Genomic DNA, 5312 nt, shown 5'->3' on the forward strand with positions numbered 1-5312 from the left:
TCTCTTGTCAAAGCCCTGATGCCTCTTTTTCCATCTTCAGTCTCAGCCGATGACCTGGTTTCCTTTCCTACTGTGAACAAAGGAACAATCAGAAAAGAGCCGGCATGAGCACCCATGACCACACTCTCCTGTGTACTGTGCCCGTGGGCGCTGCCTGCCGCTGAGGAGGGCCCTCACGGGTCCCCAGCCTCCTCCGTCCACACGAAGTGAAGGGGGAGTGAGCCTCCCTTCTCCTCCTTGCAGAGGCAACATTTCCCTCCTCACTGGATCATTCCCACCAGGATGTAAAGACCGCTCATCTCTCCCATCTTAACAACAGATGTTTGGATTCCAGCGGCGTCTCCAGCGCCTGCCCATTTCTCTCTTTCCTCTTGGGCAAGCTCCCTGAAGTGAGGGTTTGCATTCTCTCCCATCTCCCGCTCTCTTCCAGTTAGGCTCCCCTACCGCTCAACAAACACTGTCGAGCTTGCAGCGATCGCATGCTGCTGAACCTAGTGGTCACTTTTCTCAGTTTGTGCCGCTTGATCTGCTAGCAGGGTTGACACAGTCAATGAGTTTCCCCTTCTTGAAATACCTGTGTGCTTGGCCTCCAGATCTCAGGCCCCGGACCTCTTCTCTTATCCATCTATACCTTCTCCCTTGGTGATCTCATCCACCCGAGAGCTCATGGCTCCTAAATTTACCTCTCCAGCCAGCATTGTCCTCCGAGCTTTATATTCAGGTAAGCAATTATTTGTTGTTTTGATGTTTCCACTGGAATAGTCTAATAGGTATCTCTCACTTCTTAAGTTACTAATAGTTTCCTGATATTCTCCTCCACCCTCAACCTGCTTCTTCTGCGATTTTATTTAATCAAATCCATCCATTGATGCTTTTGAACTGTGGTGTTGGAGAAGACTCTTGAGAGTTCCTTGGACTGCAAGGGGATCAAACCAGTCAACCCTAGAGGAAACCAATCCTGAATATTCGTTGGAAGGACTGATGCTGAAGCAGAAGCTCCAATACTTGGCCACCTGATGCGAAGAGCTGACTCATTGGAAAAGACCCTGATGCTGGAGAAGATTGAGGGCAGGAGGAGAAGAGGGTGATAGAGGATGAGATGGTTGGATGGTATCACCCACTCAATGGATATGAGTTTGAGCAAACTCTGGGAGATGGTGAAGGACAGGGAGGCCTGGTGGGCTGCAGTCCATGAGGTCACAAAGAGTTGGACATGACTGAGTGACTAAACAGCAACAAATCCATAAAGAAGGCTGAGTGCGGAACAATTGATGCTTTCAAATTGTGGTGCTGGGGAAGATTCTTGAGAGTCCCCTGGACAGTGAGGAAATCAAACCAGTCCATCCTAAAGGAAATCAACCCTGAATATTTATTGGAAGGACTGATGCTGAAGTGGAAACTCCAATACTCTGGCCACCTGATACAAAGAACTGACTCATTGGAAAAGACCCTGATGCTGGGAAAGGTTGAAGGCAGGAGGAGAAGGGGATGACAGAGGATGAGATGGTTGGATGGCATCACTGACTCAATGGACATGAGTTTGGGTAAACTCCGGGAGCTGGTGATGGACAGGGAGGCCTGGCGTGCTGCGGTCCTTGGGGTTGGACATGACTTAGTGACTGAACAGCAACAATCCTTCTGCTGTTCAGGTCAAACACCCTGGAGTCATCTTCTGCGCTTCTATTTCTTTCAAATCCTACATCCAGTCTGCCAGCAAATCTTGTTGACTTTATCTCCAATATGGACACGTCGTATCTTACTGGGATGTTCTTCCTAATTCCACCTAGGTTCCCTTTCATCTACATTTCACATTGCCCCCAGAGTCATCTTCTTAAAATGTAAGTCCAACAGTCCGTAACATGTAGTGTCACTCAAGACCTTCCGGAAGTTTCCCGCCTCCCCCTGAGGAGAAGGTAAAACCATCACAGCAGACTGGAAGGCTCCGCAACCTGGCCCCCTCGGCCGCTCGGGCCCCAGCCCTCCCTCCACTTCCCGGGCTCAGTCCCGTCACACCGCCGCCTAGATTTCCCCTGAACGCGTCAGGTGGATGTCTATCTGCATCAGGGACGCCGTTGCTGAAACGCCCCGCTCCCAGGGACACCTTTCCTGATGGGTGATCGCTAGCTGACCTCTCTGCCTGATTTCCCCCCAAGGCACTCATCACCGTCTACCGGACTGTGTATCGTTTTATTTATTTATTTTGTTTATAATGTAAACCCCATAAAGTGAACGATTTTATCTGTTTCAGTCACAGCGACAACACTTTGGCCTAGAAAGCTTCTCAGCACGTAATGGAGCTCAGTAAGTATTTGCTGGAAGCACAAATGAATTGTGGCTTGGTGTAGAGGACTTAGGAGACCCAGGCCTTGTTTTGCAAATCCACTACTCCTGATTTATAGACTCTGGAGAAAACTATTTAGACATCTTTACGGGCTCGTTTCTTTCCCTCGGGAAAATGCTTTGCCAAAAGCGTTTGTCAGGATTAAGTGAAAAGATAAATACGAAAATTTGCTTCTGATGTTATTAGACGTGTTAATTAACATTAACAATACTACGTATAGTCTTGTGGGAAAGAAAGCAGACGGTTGGACAAACCAAGGAGGGAGGTTCTCATTTCTTGCCCACCAGGGTCACTGGTGTTTTCTATCAAGGGCCAGTTTAGGACTTTCCACAGGGGGGTTTGTGGCTCCACTCATTCTATTTTAGGTTTCAGAGAAGGTGCCCCAGATTCCCCTCAAATTACAGGACTGTCCCCAGACTGAACAGTTGCCCTGGGGGTACAGACGCTCACAGGTCGGGTGACGACACCACGGCTGCAAACGGTAGGAAATGGGGGTATTCCTCCTTATGACTGGGTTATGCCTTCTTCTGGAGATGATCGCTGACCTACATTATTTTCAATGTGCTGATTCTCTATTTATCACCTTCACCTTTAAAGCATAGTCATGTGTGTGTGTGTGTGTTTTTTAGGCTTTTTGTTCTTTACAGCCCAGAATGTGAGTAGTTGTCTATAAAGTTCATTAGGCATTATGTGAAACTTTTCAGAGAACTTTGTAGTCATTCTGATTAATTTGCAATTTCCAAGAAGAATAAAAAATATTCCACAGACCAATAATTCTGAAACAAGAAAAAAAAAATTTTTTTTTCTCTAAAATTGAAATTATTAAGTGACCTAGTTGCATAAGCTTGCCTTCCTCCCCCCATCTTATTTTCTGCCTTTCTATGACCTGAGGTATGCGCTAGAGGAATAAGGTTTGTGGTGAGGCGTTCCCCACACCGCCCAGCACGTGGGCGCAGAATGAGCATAGGGACACCGGAGGCGCAAGCCCTAGAGAGTCCGCCTCCGAGCCGCTTCCGTCAGCACCGGGCCGGGGGCTTTAGGCTGGTGCAGAGAAGTCTGAGGATTCGAGACCTGAGCTTCGCCAGGGACAGCTCTGGGGCCCTTCCTTTGTGCAATAAGAAGCTACTCCTCTGTCGGTAAGTTTTTATTTCGTCTTGGAATCTAGAAAACGTGGTATCCCTGTAGTCTCAGCGGTTTAATGTGTCGAAGGTAAAAGAGTGTTGAGCAGCTCTGTATCATCCCGCCCGACACTGGCCGACACTTAGACCTCTTAGTCATGCTCTGGGGGGAGAAGGAGAGACGCTGACTTTTGCTGAGTCCACGGCGTGCTGGCTGCTGTCCCAGAGGTGTCACCTCTATTGTTTATGTAATCTGACGTTACACTCTAACTGCAGTCTGGGAGCAGGTGTGACTAAAGGGTTAGAAAAAGCCACTCCGTCCATGGGTAGCGTGGAGGGAACGGACTCCCTTCAAGCCTGCCGGTGACCAGCTCTTGTGAAAAGGCTGTGGAAACACTGGCAAAGAACCTAATAAGCCAGCGCCACCTTGGAAAGAGCGATCACACATGTGAGCCTTGCCTGGGAAGGAGAAACACAGACTCTGCAAACCCAAACCAGACGAAGTCTCCTTAACTTACTGTCTACACCCGTGCTGGGCTACTGTGTGCGGAAAGGGGTGCTGGCGGACAGCAATGCAGATGGGGCGCGGGCCCGGGGGAGGGGAGCATGCTGGATGGGGTGGCCCGCGGTAGGAACTGCCCCGGAGCTCGGGGTGGGGTCTAGCTGAGGGGACAGGGCAGAGCAGCTCCCACGCAGACGGGCAAGAGCACCGCAGGGGCGGGGAGAAGGGCGGAAGACCGGGCGGCCTGGAGCCGGCTCCGCAGGAGGGCAGGGCCCCCGGGGGTGGGTGGGCGGTGTGCATCTACGGGTGGAGGTGTTCATGGGTCTGCTTCAAGGGGCTGGACGGTGCGGCCCTTCATGGGAAGACCTTCTCGTGACACAACCATCTTTCAAGTGAAAGTGACAAATAGGTGTTGATGGGTTTCACTCTGCTGTGGGTTCATGTATTTGTGTCATTAAAAAATACTGTCATCCTGTTCATTTGATAGCACTTAGGCATTTGCCTTAATCTTTGGTTCGGTCTCATATTAAACACATCAAACCTCTGAGCCCTCCCTTACCTAGAGGTCCCTTATCTAATAGCATCAGCCCTCGAAGACAAACTGAGAAAGAGGAAATTAACAGAAAAGAGTCTCTGCAGCTAAAATAGATACCGCAGAGCCCATCCCCCATGGCTTTTCTCCCAGGGGAGACCCTCAGGGGCACATCGAGATGTCCCGACTCTTATTTTAGGTGCAGTTCTGATAAGTAACGTTGTTTGGTTTTCCAGGGCAGAGCTCTGAGAAGCAAAAGGTTTCAAGTGGGAAGGTTGCTGCTGAGTGAGACCCCAGGAGGAAGGAGGCAGGAGAGAGGATGCGGTGGGAACACCCTAGAACACAGAGGGGCAACTGAGTGTGCTAAACTCTGGGGCCGTGTAACGCACAGCAGTGAGCCCCAGGCATCTGCGTCACCCCTGCCGAGGAGAACACTCACATCCGCAGGGGTGATCGCAAAGGGCTTCAGAGGCAGGGCTGGACGCCAGAGATTTTACTAGAAGGAGCGTTTGAGCAAGAATTTCATAAATCGGGTCTGAAGTTTTAGAATACTTAGGACTGGAAACGATCGACCTCAGTTGAAGGAGAATTCAGAATTACCTTCCCTCAAGAGCAAGGTGAGTCAGACACCGTCGTGTTCCTCCATCAGCTGCACTCAGCCTGCGGGGCTCGCGGCGGCGGGCGAGGTCCCAGGGTCTAAAGAGGAGGCCTTAATAGAGCAGACCGATGTCTAGGACACACAGTCCTTTGTGCTTTTTACAGTCAGCTTTGGGAGTTGAGTGAGGCATTGGAGGCCTGAGAAAGAGACCAGGGAACAAA

General features: G+C 50.2%; 1 protein-coding gene across 2 annotated transcripts in view; it reads left to right on the top strand.

Moving 5' to 3' along the window:
• Positions 1-3356: 3356 nt before the first annotated feature.
• The window catches only part of LOC122434020 (C-C chemokine receptor type 6-like), a 10938-nt gene continuing 8982 nt past the window's right edge, over positions 3357-5312 (top strand). The window contains exon 1 of one of the 2 annotated variants that reach the window (XM_043457147.1): positions 3357-3477. The gene's annotated coding sequence lies outside the window, so the exon portion shown is untranslated. Of the gene's footprint in view, positions 3478-4863; positions 5111-5312 lie in introns of those variants that run through there. The other variant, XM_043457145.1, reaches the window with a different exon arrangement.

The sequence above is a fragment of the Cervus canadensis genome, chromosome 33, assembly GCF_019320065.1.
Source record: "Cervus canadensis isolate Bull #8, Minnesota chromosome 33, ASM1932006v1, whole genome shotgun sequence".
NCBI lineage: Eukaryota > Metazoa > Chordata > Mammalia > Artiodactyla > Cervidae > Cervus > Cervus canadensis.